The sequence below is a fragment of the Bos taurus genome, chromosome 3 (assembly GCF_002263795.3).
Source record: "Bos taurus isolate L1 Dominette 01449 registration number 42190680 breed Hereford chromosome 3, ARS-UCD2.0, whole genome shotgun sequence".
NCBI classification, from domain to species: Eukaryota; Metazoa; Chordata; class Mammalia; order Artiodactyla; family Bovidae; genus Bos; species Bos taurus.
In genome coordinates, this window is record NC_037330.1 from 83,253,017 (window position 1) to 83,279,987 (window position 26,971).

General features: G+C 47.1%; 1 protein-coding gene across 1 annotated transcript in view; it reads left to right on the forward strand.

Annotated features, from left to right (window-relative positions):
- Positions 1-5,521: 5,521 nt before the first annotated feature.
- KANK4 (KN motif and ankyrin repeat domains 4) overlaps positions 5,522-26,971 on the forward strand; it is a 75,491-nt gene continuing 54,041 nt past the window's right edge. The window contains exon 1 of the mRNA XM_005204509.5: positions 5,522-5,665. The gene's annotated coding sequence lies outside the window, so the exon portion shown is untranslated. The remainder of the gene's footprint in view (positions 5,666-26,971) is intronic.

The following is a 26,971-nucleotide window of genomic DNA, read 5'->3' on the forward strand; positions in this document are numbered from 1 at the left end:
TAAGCAAGCATCCTATTTATGATCTATTTGGTGGTGCTTTTGTGCATTTTCATGCCATTTGCAGGTGATTTCAATGTTTAAGACAGCACCACAGCAGAGTGCTAAACTGCTACCAGTATTCCTAAGCATAAGAAGACTGTTTCTTGGAGAAAATATGTGTGTTGGTAACCTTTGTTCAGGTGTGAGTTACAGCACTGTTGGCCATTAGTTTAATGTTAATGAATCAGTGATACATAATCAAGATATAATGCATATATATATATATATTATTTAAAAAACACAAAACAAGGCTATGTATTGATCAATTGATGAAAATGTGCCCTAACTTTGTATTTCCCCTGGGATCAATTGTTCAATACTAGCAATTTCAGTGTTTGCTGCCACTTTACAGAACTACTTCCAATAATGAGTATCTATGCACACATTTCCCCCTTGGGAGTCAGTTACTAAACATTATCAACACACCATTGCCTGGGGTATCCTTTCTCAAAGAAGGATCTGAGTGACCTATTTCCAGGTTGGCTATAATTTCCAGTCCCTCAGTTAGAGAGGATTTAGCCTTTGGAGTCACCAAAACCCATGTTTGACCCCCATCTCCCCATCTTACTAGCTGTGTCCTCAGGCAAGTGATACTGTGCCTCAGCATCCTTGAGAGGAGAATAATATTAATATTAAATTAATAATATTAATAGCCATTTCACAGCTTAAATTGCCCCAGTGAGATCATGTATGTAAGATCCTCGACCCAGAGCCTTGCATATTCAAGGCAGATGACGGATACTTGGTAATTCTCTTACTGTGTGTCTGTGTGTTAGTCACTCAGTCGTGTTTGACTCTTTGTGACCTGATGGACTGCAGCCCGATAAGCTCCTCTGTCCATGGGATTCTCCAGGCAAGAATCCTGGAGTGGATTGCCATTTCCTTTGCCAGGGGATTCCCGACCCAGGGATCGAACCCATGTCTCTTGCATTGCAGGAAGATTCTTTATGGTCGGAGCCACACCTCTTCAAATTCGAGCAAAAGGTGGGGGCAAGGAGGTACTCCATTCTCTGCCTGTTGCTCAGTTCCTTGATTATGGAGCTCCAGAATCCAGCAGGGTGGTGTTTTCATTCTAAATCAGATTTTCAGACTCACTATATGAAAGGTCCAGGTTGGGTCCTGCAGTGGAGATGCCCAAACCTGAGATTCTAGAAGACCTGCTGTCTTCAAGGGATCCTCTCTCCCTAGGACTGCCAAGGGTCCACTTTTTAGCTGGTTTTAGAAAAGGCAGAGGAACCAGAGATCAAATTGCCAACATTTGCTGGATCATGGAAAAAGCAAGAGAGTTCCAGAAAAACATCTATTTCTGCTTTATTGACTATGCCAAAGCCTTTGACTGCATGGATCACAATAAACTGTGGAAAATTCTGAAAGAGATGGGAATACCAGACCACCTGATCTGCCTCTTGAGAAATCTGTATGCAGGTCAGGAAGCAACAGTTAGAACTGGCCATGGAACAACAGACTGGTTCCAAATAGGAAAAGGAATATGTCAAGGCTGTATATTGTCACCCTGCTTATTTAACTTATATGCAGAGTACATCATGAGAAACTCTGGACTGGATGAAGCACACGCTGAAATCAAGATTGCCGGGAGAAATATCAATCACCTCAGATATGCAGATAACACCACCCTTATGGCAGAAAGTGAAGAGGAACTAAAAAGCCTCTTGATGAAAGTGAAAGTGGAGAGTGAAAAAGTTGGTTTAAATCTCAACATTCAGAAAACTAAGATCATGGCATCCAGTGCCATCACTTCATGGGAAATAGATGGGGAAACAGTGGAAACAGTGTCCGACTTTATTTTTCTGGGCTCCAAAATCACTACAGATGGTGACTGCAGCCATGAAATTAAAAGACGCTTACTCCTTGGAAGGAAAGTTATGACAAACCTAGATAGCATATTGAAAAGCAGAGACATTACTTTGCCAACAAAGGTTCGTCTAGTCAAGGCTATGGTTTTTCCTGTGGTCATGTATGGATGTGAGAGTTGGATTGTGAAAAAGGCTGAGTGCCGAAGAATTGATGCTTTTGAAGTGTGGTGTTGGAGAAGACTCTTGAGAGTCCCTTGGACTGCAAGGAGATCCAACCAGTCCATTCTGAAGGAGATCAGCCATGGGATTTCTTTGGAAGGAATGATGCTAAAGCTGAAACTCCAGTCCTTTGGCCACCTCATGTGAAGAGTTGACTCATTGGAAAAGACTCTGATGCTGGGAGGGTTTGGGGGCAGGAGGAGGAGGGGACAACAGAGGATGAGATGGCTGGATGGCATCACTGACTCGATGGATGTGAGTCTGAGTGAACTCTGAGAGTTGGTGATGCACAGGGAGGCCCGGCGTGTTGCGATTCATGAGGTCGCAAAGAGTCGGACACGACTGAGCGGCTGATCTGATTGGTGCTTTCCTAGTCATGACAAGAGAAATAGGCAGCGCTCTAGTCAGTGTCTCTGTGTCCATGGCTGCTGATTTTGTGAGGGGCTGGGGGGCGGGGCTGGATGTATTTGCTTAGTTTGTTTCTCAATCTAATCTGGGATTTAGAAGCTGAGGCTGTCCCAGTTCAGGCCTTGTTTTCTCTGACTCAGCTTTACCCTCAAGACACAGCTTCCTCTCTGAGTCATCAGGCTGAGCTTTCGAGGACAGCAGTCTGGCACTCCAGCTTTGTCTTCCCAGGAAAGGTGCTATGTCTCCACATCCTAATGCCAGCCCCATGCCGAACTTGGCTCACAATGCCTAGAAACCAGGCAGGGGGTGGGGGTGTGGGGGTGAAAAGCTTGAGATCAGAAGATGCAAAAAGAAAAGGCTCCAAGATCAGGACTCAGACTGCCTAGCTTTCACTTTCAACGCTAGCAATTAGCTGTGCAACCTTGAGCTCCTTAGGGAAACCTCCTGAACCAGGGTTTCCTCTTACATAAAATGGAAATAGTAATCTGCGCTGGGTCCATCCTACAGGGGCCATGGGAAGCCTAAATGAAATCCTGTGACATACCCAAGGGGCACCAACCCCTGCTCCATGGGCTGGATCTGTTCCATAAACTAATTTCATTTGACTTGAACCATGTTGACCTATGGTCTTCCGAGGTGGTGCTAGTGGTAAAGAACTGGGCTGCCAGTGCAGGAGACTTAAGAGAGGTGAGTTCGAACCCCTGGGTTGGGAAGATCCCCTGGAGAAGGAAATGGGAACCCACTCCAGTTTTCCTGCCTAGAGAATTTCATGGACAGAGGAGCCTGTCTCTGCCCTACACGGGCTACAGCCCCTGGGGTCTCAAAGAGTCGGACACTACTGAAGAGACAGTATAGCCCATCACTTGTTGACCTATAAATCAAGTGCTTAGCATTTTCAAAATGTTGTTGTTCAGTTGTTCAGTCGTGTCAGGCGAGTGTATACTCCTCAGTTCTGTCTCGTCACAACAAAGATTTGGAGTGACGGACATTAAAGCCCTCGGCGTGTCATAGCTCTTGGGTCTTGGACAGACCATGTTATTAGCTCTCAGGTCTGGAACGGACCGTGTTATAGCTCTTAGACAAATCAGTGTTATAGCTCAGTGTCACAGCTCTATTTTATTTAGATAATAACAGGAGAATCCATCCTCGAGGCATGAGGGCATGTCGACCCAAAGATGCGAAGAGAAGAGTGCCCCACAGCGTGGGGGAGAGAGAGAGTGAGAGAGAAAGAGTTCACATGTGGGGGAGAGAGAAAGAAAGCGCTTTGGCTCCTCCTTTTATATGTTTTTTTTCCCCTCCCCCTGGGCCTACCGTATGCAAATTTGGCTTAGCCAGGAGTGCTGTTTGTTCTCCCTGAGGTCTTCACTGGGTCCTCGGTCCTCGGACCTTCCTTTGTTCTATTTTCGTGGGCTTTTCCCTTCCTTGTCTTTTAGCCACCGCCATTTTGGACTCCTGTTTTCTATCCTAACTACCTAACAGTTCGTGTCCTACTCTTTGCGACCCCATGGACTGCAGCACTGCCAGGCTTCCCTGTCCATCACTATCTCCTGGAGTTTGCTCAAACTCATGTCCATTGAGTACATGATGCCGTACAACCATCTCATCTTCTGTTGCTCCCTTCTCCTGCCCTCAGTCTTTCCCAGAATCAGGATCTTTTCCAATGAGTCAGCTCTTTGCATTACATGGCCAAAGTATTGGAGCTTCAGCATCAGCGTTAGTCCTTCCAATGAATATTCAGGGTTGATTTCCTGAGTTATCAATATATTGGGAAACCTGACTTAGATATCTGGATTTACATCTTCTCTGTGTCCATCTGGTCATATTAACTTGTTGCTCTGACTGGCAAAAACTGGCAAGAGCTGGTTAGCAGTAGCTCCTTCACTTGGGAAGGAGCTTGGAGCTGCCCTCAAGTTCACTGCCCCCTATCATTCCCAGTACCGAGGCCAAGACTGCACCATTTACTGTGACTCCAGGGCCATGAATTTGTTTATATGGGCGCCCTAGAGGAAGCAAAACATCATTATAACTGTGTTTCCATCAAAATGTGAAAAAGGAAGTCCCAGAAGTGTCTCTTGCCCCAAATTATCTCCCCCGCTTCACAATTTCAATCTCAAAAATGAAACACCTTTGGTTAGGTTTTACCTGGCACCAATGGAGCCTTCGAAAGGTGTGCACAGTGGGTCAGTGCTGGGGTCTGAAGTCCCACAGACTCATACATTCTACCCCTACCATGTTAGTTCGTCCCTACCCGCAAAATGGGGCAGTAACAGCTCCTTTCTCCTGTTTGTTGTGCACAGTATTGTACTCAGTGAGCAGGTCATTCAAGGCTAGTGACTGAATTGCAAATATTTCGAACTGATAAAAGGTGTTGTGGGCAGTGCAAGTGTGAAGTGAGACAGTGGGGCCAAAGCAATGGCTGGAAAGCAGAAAAGCAAAGGGAAAAGGAAATGACTTAGGAGAGAGAAAAGTTGGGTTACACTCACTCCCACCTTGCTTCCCCTTCTGCAATGAGAAAACCCCAGAGGGCTGTATATCCCCTCGCTGTGCTCCGCTACCCAGGTTGGATTCTAGTCCTGGTTTGGTCAAATGATTACCCTGTGTGATGGTGTCTTCCCAAACCTAAGAGGATAGAAATGCCCCAACAGTTAGTTACTGTTGCAGTGAAGATGAACTAAGATAAATACATATAAAGGCACTTTGGAAATCTGCAAAGCGTTATACACAGGTTAGGAGTTTTTGGGTCTTTTTTCAAAAAGTTTTTCTTCCAAACTCCATCCAAAAGCTTTTTGACTTTCCCAAGGCTAAGACCCTCCCCTCGGTTTCGCAATGCCGCCCCTTCCTACACACCAAAGCCCGCGCCGCGTCAGGAGTCTTTTTTTTTTCCCCCTGGCGAAGGCGGGGACTCGGGTGGTGCTGGCAGCCGGAGAAGCCGGGCGCAGCTTGGGCTGCCCGCGCCTGGCCAGTCCCGCAGCGGCCGCGGTGGGTGTGCCCCGCGGGGTGTGCGCCCCTGGCTCAGGCCGAGCCCGCCGGCGAGAGGGCGTCCGAAGTGGTGAGCGCCCCGGACGACGAGGGTGCGCCAGCCTAGGGGAGCGCGCCCGGGACGGGGACTGTGCACCCGGAGGCTGCGTGCGCCCCGAAGCCCCAGGCACAGTCGGCGCCCCCCGCGGGACTCCCCGCGGCTCAAGGTAAGGCGCTCGGCCACCCTGGCCCTGCCGGTACTGGCCCGGCGCGACCCGGGTGTTGGCCCTGGAGCTCGGCCGCCCCTCTCTGTCTCTGTCACCCGCCTCGTCCCCTCTACGCGCCGCAGCCCCCGCTCCCCTAAAGCAGAGGCTGCGGCAGCCTGGGCCAAGCAGGCGCCCCCGCCCGAGGTCTGAGACCGCACGGGGAAGGGGCTGTCCAAGGGCAGGCGCCACTCGCCTTCCGCCCCACCCTCTCCTTGCGCCCCTGTGTCGGGGACCGGGGAGATCGATGGGGATGGGGGAGGCCGCGTTGCCCTTGCGGCTCGGATGGTGCAGCCCCCGCCCAGCGCCTTCGAGCCTGGCCCTGCGGTCCGGGATGCAGCGTGTCGGACTGGGGCGCCCTGCCGCCGGCTCCTTCTTGTACCTGGAATCGAGCTCTTAGCCTCCCTTCTTCCGCAAAAGCTGGCCCCCGGCTGGCTCCTGCCCTGGTACCCCTCGGCCCCTGGCTGAACTTTCCAGCGCTCCTGTAGGACCACGACCTTGGGTGGAGGCAAGGGGGCCTCTTGGGGGGCCGGATGTGCTGGCCGCCGCCCCGCTGAGGTCGCTTTAACCGAGCCTGCACGCGGCTTGGTGAGATTCCTTCCCTCTCACCTCTCCCTTAAGGTCAAACTTTTGACCCCAAGTACTTTGAACCTGCCGAGTGGCCAGTTGCTTAGCTTGGGACTTGGAAAGTCAGTCCCCATAGCCCCTACACCAGGTCTGAATTTGCATTTGCCCTGAGCATCTACCAGGGCTGCAGATCCAGGGAACCAGAGATTTTGGTTGTCAGACGCCCTAGGCTTGGAGGGTCAGGAGGAGGAGAGGCAGAGGGAGGAGGAGACCCGTTCTCCTTTTGGAGGATGACCGGTTGAAGCAGGACAAGGTCCTGTTGACCAAGTAGGTTCGGAGAGGATCGGATGCAGCCAGTGACCGATTGAGGCTTGGAGAGACAGCATCTTAAAAAGGGTTCCCAGGGATCCTCCTTGGTAAACCAAATGTGGGTTCTTTTAGAGTCTTTCAAGACAGGACACAGGAGAACACAGAGCTATATTTGCAACAGAGGCAAAGTTCATTCTGATATTGCCTTTTCAGGTCCAACCTTCCTGCCCCTCTCCAAACCTCTTCTTCACTGGACCAAAATGTGAGTTATGGGATATGTTAAAGGCAGTGAGAATGGGGAATGGCTCATGGTCCACACCAGTCTATAATTCGTCAACATATACTTGCTCTGTGCCAGGCACCAGCAAGGGAGTAAGATACAGAAATGTCTGGTCTCATGGAGTTTGCAGTCCACAGCCAAGAATAAAATCACTCAAATAAATATAGGATTACAAACTGTGCTGAATTGGTTGAAAGGAAAGGATAAGGTGCTATAAGAATCTGTGATACATACTGTAGTCACTCACTCGGAAGGCTGATACAAAGTATGTATACATGTAGCTGATTCACTTGGTTGTAATCCAGAAAGTAACATAACACTGTAAAGCAACTATATTCCCATGAAAAAGAAGTAACTACTTAAAGAGGATGGAAAGAGTCTTCTTGGCAGAAGAAGCAGCATGTGAGAGAGCCCTGAGGCAAGAAGCAGAGTCCTTTAGGTGGGTTGAAAGACTGTTTACCAAGTGATGACCTGGGGCCCAAATGGCATGTGCTTTACTTCTGAACCCCATCACCTGGGCCAGTCACTACCTTCCTTTCTCAGCTATAATCACCAGCAGTTGGAGTCACCCAGTCTGGGAGAGAAGAAGAGACTGACATGCCAGTGCAGAAAAGGCATAGAGGGAGTGGGGTTCTCTCTTGCTGCCACCGGAGCTCTGGCCTGGCTGCCTCCTGCTTTCTGCGGCAAGACGCGTGCTTCAGGCAGCTGCGCCCATGCAATGCCTTCTTATCTGATCAGGATCTTCAATGATTCACTAACTCATGCATTCATCAAAACTGCATTGAGTCTCTGTGTTGTGCCAGGCACTGTGCTGATTGACATTTATAAGGAAGGGTCATGGAGGGTGAGTCATGCATGCACTGACAACCAGCACCTTTGCAGACAGCCCATGCCCCCTCAGATTGCCAAGAGGCAGCAGTTCTTTCCTCTACTTGCTCCCTGTTACCCACTGTGCTCACAAAGGACTAAGGCTTCTGCCAAAATTCGTGAAGATTCATTCTGATCATGGTAGTTCATCCTAGACTTTTAAAACTTGAATGAACTCATTGGCTACAATGTAAAGTTCTTTAGGTTGGTTTATATGGCATTTCCTAATCTGGACCCTCCTTGCTTTTCCAGCCTCATTTCTGGCTTCTATCTCTCCTTCCACCCACCCCTTCCCTCAGTGAGCATCTTCTTTGTCCTACTCACAATTATACTTCGGTTTCTGAAACAGTTGCTGCCCTTTTGCTAAAATACTCTTCCTACTTATTCACCCAGTGAATGCACACTCAACTTTCAATATCAACATTTAACCTAGGATTCCCCCAGGACCCTGAAGGCCTTTTCTGGATCAGAGTCAAATGCTCCCTCTTCTTTGTTTCTTAAGCTTCTGTCACATCGAGCAGTAAAATGCTCTGAACTTCGTAAAGACAGGGCTTTCCTGTCATATTTGTGTTTCAAGTGCTGAGCACAGAGAAGGGCACATAGAAGTGCCAAGTAACTGCTTATTGGATGAAAACCATCTAGCCTAGTATTTCTTAACTTTTTTATGGAAGGTGGGTGTTGAGTATTACATATATCTTTGAGATTCTGATGCAAATTATGGATCTGCTCTTCCAAATGTCTTCCATATAACCTAAAATGCCTTGCATACAATATCATGTGATTCACAGCCCTCCTCCCCCCTCATTGACCCCACTTTCTAGAACTTTGAACTTCGATTTTATAGGAAATGGAGGTCCAATGAGGGCCAGTAACTGCCTGAGTACCTACAGTTGGTCAGAAGTATGGATACACACCCCCATCCCAGTCTCCACACACACCCCGTCATCCCCCCATCCCTCCACCTCCTGACTCTCAGGCCAGTGTCCCTTCCAGCTGTCTCTGCTTCTTGTAGTCAAGTAGCCTCTTTTTGTCCCTGGCCCCTTATGAAGACCGCTGCTCGTAGCTGGAAGATGGATATCTTGGTTTTGCTTCAGTTCAGTGGCAGCCTAAGGTGTGACAGGGAGACAAATCTTGTTATGGGCAGAGTTGACAATTAGGAAGACAGATGGGCCATCTCCCCGGCCTGTTTACTGCCCTTTGCCTACAATGTTATTACATCTATTTTAGCTGGAGGAGGGTCACGTGTGCACCACAGTTGTCTTCTGGGCTCTGGATTGAGCCATGTAAGCCAGGTTTGGAAACACTATGGACAGGACTCTTGAGATCAGGGGCCCAGCTTTCCATCTTTTCGAAGGCTTCTTCCCCGTAGAGCTGGCTGGGAGAAGGCATGGAGGGAGTGGGGTTCTCTCTCACTGCAACTGGAGCTCTGGCCTGCCTGCCTCCTGCTTTCTGCCTGCCTGCCTCCTGCTTTCTGCAGCAAGACGCGTGCTTCAGGCAGCTGCGCCCATGCAATGCCTTCTTAACTGCAGATCAGGATCTTCAATGATTCACTACTTCGTGCATTCTTCAAAACTGCATCGAGTCTCTGTGTTGTGCCAGACACTGTGTTGACTGCAGTTTATAAGGAATGGTTGTGGAGGGTGAGCCAGTGATAGATGGTGCTGCTCTGTAGGGGAAGGGGAAAGAGGTAACCCTTCCTCAGGGAATGTGGTAAGGAGGACAGTAAGGATAATTAAGAATGTGTTCACTTTTAAAACTCTGGTCTCACGCAAGTTAGGTCATCTCTGGGGATACTAAGTTTTCTTAACTGTAAGATGGGTTTGATAACAATCTTTTCTTGCTAATCTCTGGGCAGCTGTGTGGATACAGTTATCACATTTCGAATGGCAGATACACTCACTTCTGTATGTGAGACAGGAGCAGTACAATCTAATAATGGGTCCAGGTGTGTCAAGCCATGGCACATTTCATGCATGCAGTGATCCTTGAGACAGTTGCAGTCATAATCTCAGATGTATAAATGATGAAAATGAGAGATGGTAAATGACTTGCCCAGGTGTACGGAACTAATAAATGATAAAATTGAGACTGACAGAGTTCTCTGTCTCCGGAGGTCACTTGGTGCTATTCTGTGGTAGAGTATGTGGGAAGCTCCAGGATTGGAGCCTCGATCTACTGCTCAGCAGCTGTGTGATTTTCAACTGGACTGATAACCTCTCTGTGCTTCAGAATGCTAATCATCCAGACCCAGAGTTTAGACTGTTTAGACTAGATTTAGATAACTAATAATAAGCCTTTCTGTGAAGTTTCCAGTCTACATGGATAATATTTCAAAGTACAATTAAAGGAAAGAAGTACCTTCCCAATGAAAATAAGATTGTCACAGTTTCCCAAGATTTCAAGTAGATGCTTAATGTGATATACACGCGGTTATAGATTGGTGGTGTCTGAAGAGGCTGGCTGAAGGTTCCTTCTCCAAGGGAAAGAAGTCTGTTTTCAAAAGGAATGCCTCACTACCTTGCTGGGCCTCTGGGGCCTGGGGCTTGCCCCTCACTTAGCTTTCTGGGGACACAAGCACTGTGGGAAAAGACACAAATCCTGATTCTCTTTCTGGGGATTATGTGTATATATACATATATATATGGATGTATATATATGTATCTGTCTTCTTTTATGTGACTGTGGCTTTCCCTCCATTGTGTGGAAGGATCTCTGGTGTCTCTTTTGGTATGTTTTTGTATTTCTAGCTTGTTGCTTTGACGTCAAGTGACAAGGGGGAGAGAATTATGACATTGGGGAGAATTTGCTCCATGCAAAGATAAAAGAGCAGCCTTTGGTGCCGGTTCTCCTTCACAGCTTGGTTTCTGCCCAGAAGCCAGAGATGCCGACTCTCAGTGAAATCGATTTGGATTTTCATAGCAGGGGACCGGACAGCAGGGTTGAGTGTTTCCAGGTGCTATGTTCATTGGTTGGTCCTTAACACCCCACTGTCATCTGCCTTGGAAAATATAGCCATCCTACAACTGGGGAAAGGTTTAAAAGACAAGGCACTTTACGCTGGGTGGTGGCTGAGTAGAGCCTACTGCGATCAGGGCCGTACTTCTTAGGGCAGTACAGATGTGTAGCAGAAGGACATTTTAGCAGTAATGGCTGACTTTTTTAAGAGATTGTTTTCATTTATCATTTGTGAAATTTTAACTAGATAAGTAATAAAGGCCATCACCTCTCTCTTCCTCAGAAAAGGATTACTAGCCCTGTGGGCCCAAGCAAGTGACTCCTTCAGCTTCCTCATCTGTATTTGCTGTTGATGATACTGACTCAGGGCTATTCTGATACAGAAAAGAGACTCCCTTAAGCTGGTTCTAATGAAAAGAGTGAGGAACCATGAATGCAGTATGATATCTAAGCAGAGGCCTGGAAGGAGGCCAGGCATCCTCAAGATGTTGCCGGGGTGGGGGTGGGGTAGGGGTGGGGGGCGGGGGGCAAGGTTCTGAGTTTGAGGTTATTCCCCCGGTGCTGTTGGTCACTGGTCTTCACTCTGAGTGCCATTGGCTCAACTCAGCACCTGCACTGCATCCGTCTCCCCTACCCTCACCTCTCTGTACTGTCACAGGGTCCTCTCCTTTGTCTCTGAGTTCAAGTTTCAGGGAGAATCCTATTGTCTGAGCTTGATTCTCTGGAAGCTGAGGCTTTCTCTCCAGGCAAGTCTCTGGTCAGCTTTGGCCAATCAGCTGGGAGGGGAGGCCAGAGGAGGGTTGTATGTGCATAACTTGACCTTCTGAGGCAGGAAGGGCTGTGTGGGTAAAGATCCCTTGAGAAGGAGATGAAAGCAAGCAGGAACTCAGGATATACCTAGTACAGATACCTGTTGAGTTATGAAGGCTCTAATAGAGATTCTTACTTGGGGTTAACAGCCTCAAGGGGCCCATCTGCGGAATTCAAAGGAGTCTGTGAACTTGGATGGGGAAAAAATATAGCATCTTTATTTAGCATTTTCTTCAATGATGAATGTAGGCAACAGAGCAGAGTATTTACAGTACCTGTGACATTGTCACCAGGAGAAATCACAGATATTTTCATATCACATTTCAGCTGCTGCAGATATCTAGAACTATGATTTATGCTCATCGCAGCTTTGAAATTAGAGCAGTTATTACACCTGCCGCTAGAGCTTGTTATTTAATGCATTAATAAAGAACATATACTACTGTTTGCACACTCATTTTGTAAAAATTAATAGTTATATTTCATTGTAATTGGTTTCTTTGTGGTCAAGCTATGTATTTTATTTTATATATTTTAGAACGTTCTGAGAAAGGGTCCAGTAGGCTTACTCAGTATGCTAATGAATTCCGTGGCACAAAAAAGGGTTAAGACCACCCCGTCATGGAAAATCAGTAAGCTTTAGTTCCCAATTTCCCACCCTCCCTTGCCTTAATCTTTCATATACCCATCTATCTCTGTCTAATTAGTACAAGACATTCTTGAGCAGCAGTAAATTTCATTTAATAGTTTGGCAAATTTGCAAAAGCACATAATTTGTGGTTTGGGTAGAAGGTTTTAATATATATCCAAAGATAAGTTTACAAATTGCAGGCACACATGGGCAAGTAGTTCAGTAATTCTTATTAGCAGACCCACCAACCTGAGCTTTGATCACCAATCCCATGCAAACCTGTCCATTGAAGCAGTCACAGAATGGACAGTTATGTTCTTGAGAAGTTAAGGAGCTTGTGTAGATTAAGTGATGAATCATCACTCAACCAAATGCAAGCTAGGATCCTAGGAAGAAAGAGAAGCAGTGGGAAAGATAGCTTTGAAGTGGGTTCTGAAATGGCGGGAATAGAAGAAGGCTGAATGGAGGAGGGAGGGAGTCCATGAGAATGTGGGAGGACTCACCAGATGTTGATTTTGAGGAGGAAGCCTGGAGGGAAGAGGGTCACCAGGAGCAATATTAGACTAGTGGTTGTTTTTTTTGCTATCTTTTATTGATTGCTTACCATGTGCCAGACACGATGCCAAGCCTTTTAAACAGAGCAGTGATTTAATCTTTACCAACTACTCAGTAAGGGATAATTGTTGTCATTCCCATTGTATTGATGAGTAAAGTGAGGCTCCAAGAAGTTGATTACTTGCTCTAGGTCACAAGGGTATTAACTGGTGGAGCCTGGAGCTTAGCACTTATCTGCCTGATTCCAGAATCCTGTGCCCTTAAAAACGGCTCTAGGCAACCACAGGAGAGTCTGTTTGGGAAAACTATGGCTGCCAATTTGTTTTGGTAAGAAAGTGCTTACTATCCATTCCTGTCTTCCCCACCCTTCCCTCTGGCCTCTTGCCTGTTCTCACACCTCCTTGCTTCCACTTTCCACCCTGAATCCACTCACATGCACACATGCTCCAGGAGTGAGGACAGAATAAATGTTAAGAGGAAAGCTGTGGTCAGGCAGAACTGTGTCCTAACTCCGGCTCTGTCACCTGGCTCTGACTGTGCTGACCCTTGGTTTTCCTGTCTGTGAAATGGGGCGTAATAGTGCACCCTTCCTAAATTTGCATGTCTTCTCTCTGGTGCTTCTTTTTGGCTAAGTGCCTCCTCTCTCTGCTTACAGCGGGACATTGTCCCCATCTTCTTCACACACAGGCTGTTCTAGAAGGGCTTCCTTGAAACCCCCAAACCTGGCCTGTGGGCAGCAGGCATCGCTTCTCTTACTGGAGAATTCTTGAGTGTTACTTGTGAGACACTTGAGTGTTGCTTGGGTAGACGCTGCCTTCCTCATCCCCGTGCTTGGTGCAGCATCTCGTGCAGAGTCCTTTCCAGTAGAGCCCTGATGAAAGCTAGTGAACAGTGTCCTTCAGCCCCCTTTTCAGCATCCCATTTCCCACCCTTAACACTTGTTCTGGGTCCCATCACCTGGAGCTGGTCTCTAGGAAACCTCAGTGGTTACCTGGACCACCCCCCTCTGCTTGCAGAGAGGATACTGAGGACTGGTGTGGGTAGGCTGCAGGTCTGGGAGTGCAGACCTGAGCTGGAATGAGAACACAGACCTCTTAACACCAGCGCACTGCCTGGTCCTGACACTAATGCTGGAAGTGTCTCTTCCACGCTGGTGTGCGGGCATGCGTGCTAAGTCGCTGCAGTTGTGTCTGACTGTTTGTGACCCTATGGACTGTAGCCTGCCAGGCTCCTCTGTCCGTGGGATTCTCCAGGCAAGAATACTGGAGTTGGTTGCTATTCCCTTCTTCAGGGGATCTTCCCGACCCAGGGATGGAACCCACATCTCAAGTCTCCTGCATTGGCAGACAGATTCTTTACCACTATTGCCACCTGGGAAGCCCTTCCACACTGGTAAGCAGGCTAATATTTTGGGGATGAGGGGACATTTGTGGAGCACCTGGAATCACTTGCTTCTGCAGTTGCTTACTTGCCCCACACGAGTCCCTGCCTCAGGCCTGGCCTTCTGACTTCATCTTCTCTCCCATTCTACCCCCTCGGAGAAGGCAATGGCACCCCACTCCAGTACTTTTGACTGGAAAATCCCATGGACGGAGGAGCCTGGTGGGCTGCAGTCCATGGGGTTGCTAGAGTTGGACACGACTGAGCGACTTCACTTTCACGTTTCCCTTTCATGCATTGGAGAAAGAAATGGCAACCCACTCCAGTGTTCTTGCCTGGAGAATCCCAGGGACAGGGGAGTCTGGTGGGCTGCTGTCTATGGGGTCACACAGAGTCGGACAGACTGAAGCGACTTAGCAGCAGCAGCAGCCCCGGGCTTTGCCAGCTGCTGAATGGAGCCCCGTGTTAGCCAGGCCTGTAGGTGGCCGCCTTCGGGTGATGCCTTGTGGTGCCAAAAGGCTCTTGATCTAAGAACTCTGCCCACTGGCAGAGCTGAGGCCCGAAATTCCTGGCATTAGAGTCATTTCATTCCTTTAAATTACTTAGTCTTCTCCATAGAGCTGTTGTTAAAATGCAAATATGTTACCCTGAAGGGTAACCAGTTACCCAACTACTGTGGCCCCTTGGAGGAGCAGAATGTCCCAGGGCTTCGGTTAAGTCACACTCCCCTTGGCCTCCAGTTTCTCATCTGTAAAATGGAGACAATAAGAGACTGCTTATGGGGTTACCCCAAGAATGGAATGAGATAGTACACGTAAAGCGTGTACAAATAATACAGTCAATAAAATTAGGGGGAGGGGGTTGTTTTTTTTTTTTTTTTTAAGCAGTTAGGATTATCTGGTTCTCTAGCTAAAATTTTGGCACTTATTTGTTTGGTTTTTAAAGAATTTTGTTTTAATGTAGTCTCCTTTCATTTTAAGATATTTTTCCCCTTTCTAATTATAAGATGGTTTTGATCTTCATTTTTTTACTTTTAAAACAGGGTGAAAGATCCCACCTTATTGGTTTATTGAGGATTTACTGAGATAAAGTGCTGACTCTGGGTGCCAGACCTGCCCAAGGCTCTCACTTAAACTGGAGGGGCGGTTGAAAGCCCCTGAGGGCTTGGGGGAGCATCTGGGTGGGTCACTAGGGAGGCGATGGAGGAGAAAGGGGAAACGAGGGGCACTCTGCTTCCTCTGCCCCAGCTGCCTGGATGTGGAGTCTGGGTGGGAGGGGCCCTGGGAGAGGGTGGACCCTGTGACCTTTCCTCTCCCTGGATCGAGGATCCTTTGCCTTCTAGGTAATTTCTCTGAGGTTATGCATTCCCAGGAGGAGCGGCATCCTTGGCCTCCCTCCCCAGCTTGACTTTGGTGGAGTGGTGGTGAGGAGACAGGAGTTTTTCCTTATCCCTCTGGTCTCACTGAGTGGTATAAACTGCTCCTCTGAGAGGCAGTTGGGTTTCTGAGAACATCAAGCCAGGGGAGATTCTCTGCAGTGTCTCTGGAGAGCAGGATAGTTCTCTTCGGGCTGGGGCAGGGAGAGGATCCGGGAGCAGAAGCAGCTTTGGCCCAGCTTCCTGGCCTTGAATAGGAGGGGTGAATGGGTGGGGGGCACAGGAGTTTCCCAGCAACTCCCAGAGCAGGGCGCCACACTTCCAGGGTTCTGGGAACAAAGATGGCCCTCTCCCCCTCGGGCAGTGAGGATTGTCCTCCCTTCCCCGTGCCCTGGCCTTCTCCAGTGTGCTTTCCTGCCAGCTTCTGGGGAAGGCTTATCCCCACTCTCAATCCATCAAACCGGAGTTATCCTTCTAAAGCAGAGCCTGGCTGATGCACAAAATCGCTTTCCCTCGAGCTGGAGACCAGGGTTGAGAAGTGGAGGTGAATGCTGGTTCTTGGGACCCCGAAGCCAAGCAGCAACCTGCCACCTTGCCACCTGCCTGCCCCACTGTGGGAGTGGCAAAGAAGGGGCTGCAATGGGAGTCTTCCACTTCGAGGCAGAGCACAAAAGAGCCAGCATCAATTCTAGCCCAGAAATGGGGCTTGCAGTTGTGAAGTTCCATTACAGCTTCCATGTGTTGGTGGTCTATGGGCTGTTACTATCCTTTTTATTCTCTTTCCCTTTTTCCTCCTTCCCTCCATCATTCCTTTCCTCCCTTCCTTCCAGCCATCCAATAAATACTGATCACTTGCTCTGGGCTAGGTGAAGTGATGTGAAGTGAAAGTTGCTCAGTCGTGTCTGACTCTTTGCGACCCCATGGGCTATACAGTCCATGCAATTCTCCAGGCCAGAATACTGGAGTGGATAGCCTTTCCCTTCTCCAGGGGAATCTTCCCAACCCAGGGATCGAACCCAGGTCTCCCTCATTGCAGGCAGATTCATCACCAGTCGAGCCACCAGGGAAGCCCAAGAATACTGGAGTGGGTAGCCTCTCCCTTCTCCAGCAGATCTTCCCAACCCAGGAATTGAACCAGGGTCTTCTGCATTGCAAATGGATTCTTTACCAACTGAGTTATCAGGGAAGCCCTAAGTGCCTGGGCTAGGTACTGGGCTGGATAAGAAGTTTCCAGTTCAATAGAGACAAAGAATTAGTTAGCTAATGGAAAGACAGTTTGATGAGTGCCCTGATGGATGTTCTTACAGGATGCTCTTGGTACATAGAACTTGGGGGAGGGGAACCCCTCCTGACTGGTGGGTGGAGAAGGGAAGATGCTGGTAGGTAAAGCATCTTGAGGGCTGAGTAGGAGTCACCAAATAGAGAAGGAAGGGGTAAGATTTTGTGTGGAGGGAGCAGAAGGAAGTCTAGAAGACGCACAGCTAGAGGATGTACAGAAAGCTCAAGACAATCACTGATTCACTGAGTTTTGGTTCTCTCCCCTGTAAAATGAGAATAATACCAAAGTCATAGCTGGCACACACCAAAAAAGTCCTTCCTTTCTTCCAGTTTATTTTATTTTTTTACCAGCAATATTTAGCCATGCAGGAAAAATGGCAATGAGAGGCAAAACATACTAAGTGCTGGAGTCAATGGAAATACGATGGCAGGATGTAGCATTTTGGAGGATGGGCATTATTAATTGAGATTGATATTTAAGATTGGGAACAGTTGGCACAATCTAGGCAGATCCTTGAAGGATGGGAAGGATGCTGGTAGAGAAGGCTTAGAGAAGGGCGTGTTAATGGGTTGGTACAAGGTGAGCCAAAACATGGAGGTGTTCAGGCATAAGGTGAGGTGTGGGTGCACTTTTCAGGGCCAGAGCAGTTGAGGGTGAGGCTGGAAAAGTGGGCTGAGACCACTTTGATCTCTAACTGGTGAGTACATAGATGATATCTGGTTTGCATATGAGTTTTGTTGGATCTGCACAATATTATTCTTTTTTTTTTAAAGATCAGATTTTACATAAATCCACATTCCTGACGTTTTTTGAAAAAACAATCAGATCTGGCAACACTGGCCCCACGTGACAACACCTGGCTGGAGGCTGAGTGGTGGACATTCAGGATGACAGCCTTCAGTCACAGGTTGCATCTCCTGCTGGCCAATTAGCTTGAAAACTCCATCAATCCAATCTTCAAACAGTATGTTCAGAAAGCTCCTAGTAAAATGCATTACAAGGAAAGAGAAAGAAACTAAGCCATTGCAGTTCCTTACTAGATTAGGGAATGAATTTTACTACTCCTTGGGTAAATTTTAATTGAGGAGTAGCAGTTAGGTGGGGAAAATGCAATGCTTGATGCATGATAGCCTGAGAAGGAAACTCTAGGAAGTGAAGGGTGGAAGTGGACACCTGGAAAGATGGAGATGGTGGGGCCCTGGTGTGAGTCATTATACCCGGTCCTCTCAGTCACGGCGAATTCTGTCTTTGCTGGGCTGCTAAGTCACTTCAGTCGTGTCAGACTCTGTGCCACCCCATAGATGACAGCCCACCAGGCTCCCCCGTCCCTGGGATTCTCCAGGCAAGAACACTGGAGTGGGTTGCCATTTCCTTCTCCAATGCATGAAAGTGAAAAGTGAAAGTGAAGTTGCTCAGTCGTGTCCGACTCTTAGCGACCCCCTGGACTGCAGCCCACCAGGCTCCTCTGTCCATGGGATTTTCCAGGCAAGAGTACTGGAGTGGGGTGCCATCGCCTTCTCTGGTCTTTGCTGGGGAAGGACACCAAAACACCTGTCCTTGTCAAATATTTATTGCATTTTAAGACATTTGCTACCTTATTTTATTGACTTTTAATCGTAAAAAAATTAGACTCTTGAAGGACAAGGTAAAATTTGTGTGGTTTTTAAAATTGATAAAGAAAAAAAGTGGAAAAGAAAAAATTCCTTCTATTTTTTGAATAATTTTTGGAGTGTGTGTGTGTGTGTGTGTGTGTGTATGTGAGTGGGTGGTCTTTATAATTTGAAAGGCTCAATAAACTCTACTGTTACTGTTGTTATACTTAGTCATACCTGACTTTACTTTTTAATTAATTATTTAAAATATTATACCAGTTAGTAGTAAACATTTAAAATAATGTAAAACTATATGAAGGAAAACACTCCATAAACTGTCAAAAAATGGTGGTGATGGCATATGGGAGAATTTGGAGTGTATTGTTCTAGACTTGGATATGGCTATATATGAGGTACAAGCTTTCCTGGTGGCTTAGATGGGAAAGAATCTGTCTTCAATTCAGGAGACCCAGGTTCAATCCCTGGGTTGGGAAGATCCCCTGGAGAAGGGAATGGCTATCCATTCCAGTATTCTTGACTGGAGAATTCCATGGACAGGGAAGTCTGGCGGGCTGCAGTCTATGGGGTCTATTGTTCTAGATTTGGATGTGGTTATATATGAGCTATAGATATGTCCTTGTATGCTGCTGCTAAGTCGCTTCAGTCGTGTCTGACTCTGTGTGACCCCATGGACCGCAGCCCACCAGGCTCCCCTGTCCCTGGGATTCTCCAGGCAAGAACACTGGAGTGGGTTGCCATTTCCTTCTCCAATGTATGAAAGTGAAAAGTGAAAGTGAAGTCGCTCAGTCATGTCTGACTCTTAGCGACCACATGGACTGTAGCCTACCAGGCTCCTACGTCCGTGGGATTTTCCAGGCAAGAGTACTGGAGTGGGGTGCCATTGCCTTTTCCATGTCCTTGTATATATCTAGGTAAATGCTGACATAGCTATTTGGATAGAAATTTTTAATAAAAAGGTTTTTACATACTGTCCTGCTATGTGTTTCTCTTAAACCTCTATCTTGAGCATGTTATAGGTCATTACATCCCCTCCAGGCCCATGTAAGGAGAGGCTGCAATGCAAGAGACCACTGGATAGAAAGTGCTAGCTTTGAGTCCCCTGCTGTGTTCCCCTGAACCTCACTACTCTCCTCTATAAAATGGGGATACTCATTCCTTCCTTCCAAGAATCGGATGAGGGTTAAATAGAACGCTAATGTACTCAGCACAGTTTATTGGATATCGGGTCACCAGAGCCCATTACACCATCGAGAAAATGTCTTTCATTCCTTGGATTCCTCATTCTCCACCCTTCACCCCCTTGGGAGAGAAGTGGTGGGGAGTTGGGAGAGATGAAGGTGAATCTGGGGTGAATTACAGCTTTTCTCAATGGAGTTTAAAATCCTCTTTTCAGTGCTGGGTAACATTAAAATCTCAAACAGTTCATTAGCAGACACATTCCAGTTTTGTTTAGGAAGTTTTCTCTGGACTCATGTTTATTTATTCAGCTGCAGGAAAATTCCTGAAGCCAGGTATGTTGGTAGGAGGGTATGTCTGATAGGAAGGCTGTGACCTGCGCCTGCCCTTCGTGAGGGCGTCCTCTTACTAGTGGGCAAAGTCTGCCCCTCTTAGTACAAGGAGGATTCATACCTTGTCTTTGCAAATGGCACAGCCTCCTGCTATGCAGTTCTCTCCTCCACTTCTCTCCTTCCCCTTCCATTAGATTACCATATTCTCTTTCCTTTGTGTAACACATCATTAACAAAGACTTCTTACTCTGATATCTCATGAACCCTCTAGCAAGTTTAAGTGAAGTGAAGTTGCTCAGTTGTGTCCGACTATTAGCGACCCCATGGACTACAGCCCACCAGGCCCTCCGTCCATGGGATTTTCCAGGCAAGAGTACTGGAGTGGGGTGCCATTGCCTTCTCCGTTAACAGCGGCTAGGCATATTATATTTACTTGGAGCTGATATACTTTGTGACAGCCTTAGTGCCCTCGGACACGGCGTGTTTGGCCAGCTCCAGGTAGCAGCAAGCGCACGGCAGTCTGGATCTCCCTGGATGTGATAGTCGAGCGCTTGTTTTAAGTTTAGGTCTGTATAATGTAATAAATGAAGCAGCGGAGGCCCAGAGGAGCTGTGATACGACTCAAGCTCACACAGCAGAAATTGGACAAATCGGGATTTCTTGGCTCGAAGTCCACGCTAGTCGTGCTGTATCATGTTGCCTGTTTGTCTAATTGTTGGCAGGAAGCTCCTGAAAGGCGGGGGCTGCGGGAGGGGCTCTCATTCTGGCCAGTGGGGAAGACTCTTTGGAATGCATGTAGTCGTGGGGCTTAGTGTACTGGGAGGGACTGGTGAGAGCAGATGAAGGGAACATGTTTGGAGGTCACCCCAAGGTCAGTGGAGGCTGGGAGCTGGCGGGTTGAGAATAGCCTGGTGCAGAGCCTGGATGCCAAAAGGGAGGCTGGCCTTTGTGGTCACTTGCAGATTTATGGGCTTTTCCAACATGATGCAGTCTCATTTTGGGTATTTAGCCCTTTTTTTTGGCCTCAGTCAGTAGTGCACCATAAAAATCCTCTTCCACATCCCACAGCGGATCCCTTTTCTAATTTAGCTCACATCTCTCGGGCCCTCTATTCCCATATCCAACAGATCAAAATAATCAGTTCTGTTTCCCATTCTCTCAGAGAATAGAGGAGAGAGATCTTCAGATAACCTCACTTGCTTCTATTAGAGTACTGGCCAGTTCCATTTATATAGCTGTGTTTAGTATCAGAGTAGCCTTATAGACCAGCTCTTCCCAATAGAAATATAATGCAAGTCACATTTAAAATGTGCTAGTAGTGTATTAAGTAAAATAAAAAGGAAACAGGTGACATTAATTTTAATAATATATTTTTATTTAACCTAGTACATACAAAATATCATTATTTTAATATGTAATCAATAGCAAAAATTAAATGAGATATTTTACATTTGTTTTCTCATCATAAGTGCACATTTTACCCTCACTTACTTTAATATGAAATCAATAGCAAAAAATTAATGAGATATTTACATTTGTTTTCTCATCTTAAGTGTGCATTTTACACTCACATCATATTTTAATTCAGACTAAGTGTTAAGTGTTAGTCGCTCAGTCATGTCCAACTCTTTGTGACCCCACAAACTGTAGCCCTCCAGGCTTCTCTGCCTATGGGATTTTCTAAGCAAGAATACTGGAGTGGATTGCCATTCCCTTCTCCAGAGGATCTTCCCGACCCAGGGATTGAACCCGGGTCTCCTTCATTGCAGGCAGATTCTTTACTGTTTGAGCTACAGGAAAGTTTTTAATTCAAACCAGCCACATTTCAAATGCTCAGTAGCCGCATGTAGTTCGTGGCTATGGTTTTGGCAAGAGTAGTTATGAGGCTTCATTCACTATTAAACCAAGAAGGCTTATTTTGTGATGGTAATGGGGTGCTCCTGGGCACTGCCCTGTCTCTCCTGCATTCCACTGAAGTAGTGAAGAGTAGCCCCACCTGCTGCTTCTACCCACTTGTCAACTCCGGGCATCTTCCCCCTGCTTTGCTGACATGGGTTTTCTCAAGACTTACACCTTTGGGTTTTTAGGATGCAAGGCACATGTTCTTCTTCCTCCCCTGCTCCTCACTGAACTTTTCCCACATTCCTCTCCTGCTCACTCTTGGTCTTCATTCCCACCACCTTTATAACCATCACACCAATCATACCAATATGGATGACTCTAGAATCTACACTCTTGTCTTCAAGCTTCTCCCCTGCTCCAGGCCCACCTTTTCTACTGTCTGCTCGGTCATCCTTGGAGGATAAACCCTTCTCTTTGGGTGAACACACTAGGCAGACACATTCGTTCCTGAGGACAAATGGTCCAGCCTCCAAATGGACCATTAACAAATGGTTAAGTCACTTCAGTCGTGTAGACTCTTCGCAACCCCATGGACTGTAGCCCGCCAGGCTCCTCTGTCCATGGGATTCTTCAGGCAAGAATAGTGGAGCGGGGTAGCCATTCCCTTCTCAAGGGGATTTTCCTGACCCAGGGATTGAACCAGCGTCTTCTGCATTGACAGGTACGTTCTTTACTACTCATGCCACCTGGGAAGCCCAAGCATTTGCTATACTTCATCCCCATTCATCTGTACAGCCCTGTAAGGAGGAAGTTGCGGGTGTTTGCTTTTGTTTTTGTTTTTCTATTTTCAGTTTGTGGACACAGGGACTGGCAGAGTTTAGGGAATTTGCTGAACGCGTGCTGGTAAGTGGCAGAGCTGGGAATCGAACTCAAGCCTGCTTTATTCTAAAGCCCACATTGCTGATCTTCATGCTCTCCTGCCTCTGGCAGTTCCAGCACTGGGCTATGCTGTTTTCAGAATTGAGTATGTACTGTCTATATACTCATCCTTAGAAGAACACATCCTTCTGTGCCTATGTGGTTTGCGTGTTGTTGTTCTACCTGCTGTTATCCAGGCTCATCCCTGGTTTATTTCTGAGTCTGTGCCTTAACCTTTAGTGTTAGCACTTGAAAACCTTCACTGAGACCAAGTCCCCTGCTGTGAAGTGTCAGTGCCTAGAAGTAGGAATGTGAACACATTTTCCAAGAGGTTATCTGTTTCCCTTTCTGAGGTCTTAGGCTCCTCATCTGTAAAATGAGAGAGTTGCTTCCGTTAATTGCAAGAGCCTGTCCCACCCTTATGCTCCACGAATCTCTTTCATGGTTCTGCTTCCTGGGGGCCTACTGTGTGCTCAGCACACGATGGATGCTGTGGGCTGTGCAGAGAGAGCACAGAGACATTGCCCCAGCTGTCAAGGAGTTGACAAAACTATTCTGGAAGACAAGCCAACATTCAGGAACCTGCCAGCAGTATAAGACATTATGTAATTATGCCTGCAATCTCAGATTATATACATTTGTGATGGTTCAATAAAGGAGAAGAAAAGCGGCTGTTCTCTTAAAAGAAAAAAGAATACATACATAAAAGGAGCAGTTAGTGGAAAGCATGAAGTCTGGCCAGCCTGCTGGTTGGATTTGCTCCTCTCTCTTCCCTCTTGAAATCATTCTATAAATATTTACTGTCTACTAACGGGCCAGGCTCTGAGGACACACACCCTCCCTCACTGTAGCTGGAGTTATATCTGAAACCCAGCCTTCATCTGGTTTCTTCCCTGTAGAACAACCTTTGCAACTTTCCAACTCTCTAACAGGATAAAACGAGCTGACCTCCAGCTCCTGCCTTCTTCCTTCTGGGCCCCTCACACCTGCATGTTAGGCCCGGGGCACTGGTCATTCCTCAAGCCCAGTGTACCCGTTTTCATTTCTGGGATAGAGGGCTGCTTTCCCAGCCTACCTGGCAAACTTCTATTCATCCTTCAAAACCCAGCTGAGATACTGCACTGTGATGCTTTCATGGTCCTCCATCATGCCTTTGCCCACTGCTGTGACACCATGTGTCTTTGTTTAGGTCTTCACCTCTTGTTTTGAACCATGAATTCCTTGAAGGATCTTTATTCCCTGGCTTCTTCATCTGTGAATCCACCGAACCTATCCCTGGGCCTGAAGAATAGTTTCTGATCAGTGGCTAATTGAACATCATTCATAGAGGCTGCTGTTTGAACAGGAAGCTTCCCTTTCCTTCTCTCAAGCTGCTGGGCTGTTTAACTCCATGCCTCATGGCCTGCAAAGCAGACTGGATGGTTGAGAAAGCATCACTACTTCCTGTCTCTACACAGTAGTGGAGACACCCCACCACAAGAGCCTCACTATAGCCCTGGAGGGGGACTTTCAAAGGCAGCAGCTGCTGACACTGCACCCAGCAGAGGGCTGCGGTGAAGGAGGCATTTGTGTTGGGCTTGGCAGGCAGGGGGCTTTGTGCTCCAGAGCACAAGTGGGTAAGTATGTCGGGCAGGCTCCAGGCTGCACACGCCTGCCCAGGGCCTGGGCCTCTAACGCCTCCTGCCCTGGGAAGAAAAGGAGGCATTGTGTGCGCTGGCTGCCCTCCAAGGGAAATATTCCTGTTGTTCTTCTATTTGGAACTGCTCCCCTTTTAAAGGGGAAAAGTCCAGAAGTGAAAATCTCTCTCCACTCTAACACATCCTGTCTACCAATTCCAAATCAGTTGCTGCCTTTGAAATATTAATTCATCCATCAATTGATTCATGTCACTGTGACATCTTCAAGGAGCACGGGTATGGGTCATCACTGTCCTGGGCATGAGGGACACAGCCCTCATCCCTTTGAATTCCTGATTGAAGTGAAGTGTTAGTTGCTCAGTCGTGTCTCCTTGTGACCCCATGAACTGTAGCCCTCAGGCTCCTCTGTCTGTGGGATTTCCCAGGCAAGAATACTGGAGTGGGTTGCCATTTCCTTCTCCTGGGGATCTTCCCGACCCAGGGATTGAACCTGGGTCTCCTGTAATGCAGGCAGATTCTTTACCATCTGAGCTACCAGGGAAGCAAGTTCCTTATTGCTGGGTGTCCACATTCTTGTGAAGCCTGGCCCCACTCCTTCTCTGGGGCCTGATGTCCCTCCGCAGCTCAGCACTCCCACCTCAAGGACTCTGTCTGCCCTGCCTGTCCGCCCCCTCTACCACCTAGTCCTGCATAGTATCACCCCCGAGAGGTACGTGTTTTCAGCTCACCACCATTCCCCCCACCTAGGCTTGCAGGCCGGTGTGGGCAGAAGCATGCCTCAGTCTGGGCATAGAAACTTAGCAGGAAGACCTGATTCAGCCTTAGCTCTGCCTTTCACTGTCTTTGTGACTTGAATCAAGTTCCTCAAGCTCTCTGAACTTCAGCTTCCTAATCTGCAGAACAGGACAAATGACACCTGACCTCGCACACAGAGCCGTCGGGGAGGAGGAAGTGGTATGGTGCTGCCTGGGACAGGGCCTGTCCTGCCACATGGCAGCTCTCAATGAATAATGACCATACAGGGAACAACTATTGAACACTTACTACTCCCTTCCTTCCCTCAGACACCACAGCAACCACGGCTTATCTTGGAGTGTTTTCTGCATGCCGATGCTGTGTTAAGTCCAGGCATGTTACCATCATAACATCAGCCTCTAAGGTGTGTGCTACTGTCTATACCCTTTCATAGCTGAGGAAACTGGCTCCGAGGTAGAGTGACATGGCCAAGGTCACATAGCTTGCAAGCACGAAGTGAGGAATTATGCTGAGGTCTGTTGGATACCTTCCCATCACTTCCCAACCAGACAGACACCCATCACAGGCTGGCTTCTTGGTGCTGGGATCTGCAGCATCAGCATCTTTTGAGAGCTTGTTGGAAATACAGACTCTCAGGCCCTACCCCACCCGCACTGACTCAGCATCTGCATTTTATCAAGATCTGTCGGTGTTGGATGTGCGTAATACAGTTTGAGAAGCACTGAACTGAGTCCCAAAGTGTTTTGAGGGTTCGGGATGGGGAACACATGTATACCTGTGGTGGATTCATTTTGATATTTGGCAAAACTAATACAATTATGTAAAGTTTAAAAATAAAATAAAATTTATAAAAAAAAAATGAAAAAAAAAATAAAAGTAAGTTAGAGCAGGACTTCTCAAACTATAGAGTGCCTAAAAATTACCTGGAGGGCTTGTAAAACATTGATTCCTGTCCCAGAGATCCTGATTTTTGTATTCATTGTTCTAGTCTTTAAAAAAAAATTTTTTTTATTGGAATATAGTTGCTTTGCAATGTTGTGCCAGTTTCTACTGTACAGCAAAGCGCATCAGCCACATGTATATACAAATTGCTTCCCTTTTGGATTTCCTTCCCATTTAGGTCATGGAACATTGAGTAGAGTTCCCTGTGCTATGCAGTAGATTCTCATTAGTTATCTATTTTATACATAATATTGTTAGTGCATATACACCAGTCCCAATATGCCAGTTCATCTCACCGCCCCCCCACCTTCTCCCTTGGAATCCATATGTTTATTCTCTATGTCTGTGTCTCTTTTTCTTTGGAAATAAATCTATACCATTTTTCTATATTCCACATATATGTGTTAATATATGATACTTGTTTTTCTCTTTCTGACTTCACTCTGTATGACAGACACTAGGTCCATCCATGTCTCTACAAATGACTCAATTTCATTCGTTTTTATGGTGGAGTAATATTCCATTGCATATATGTACCACATCTTTATCTGTTCCTCTCTGGAAGAACATTTCCATGCTTCCATGTCCTGACTATTGTAAATAGTGTTGCAGTGAAGATTAGGGTGCAAAGTGCATGAGTCTTTTTGACTTATGGGTTTCTCTGGGTATTTGTTCCATTCTTATCTATTGCCTTCACTTCATGGGTTCCTCAGAATAGGTGTAGTGGATGTGAGTAGGATCCAGGCAAACTTCTGGCTCACGTCTTGGCCCAAGGCTGCTCCTGGTTTATATATGTGGAGCCATTAAGGGGAATCTGGGCTGGACTTGGGTCCTGCACTAAGTCTTTGGCAGCAGCATCCTACTGCTTTGGGGGGAAATGTTCCACTCTCAGGAAAGGCATCTCTTTCCTAAGTTACATGAGAAAGGAGCTGTGAAGCCCTGCAGCGGCCACATCACCCTCACCCCTGTGAACAAAAAAGAAAGGAAATTAATTTGTAACCTAAAACTCTGAAAATACATGCTTGCAATGGAAATTTTGACAGAGC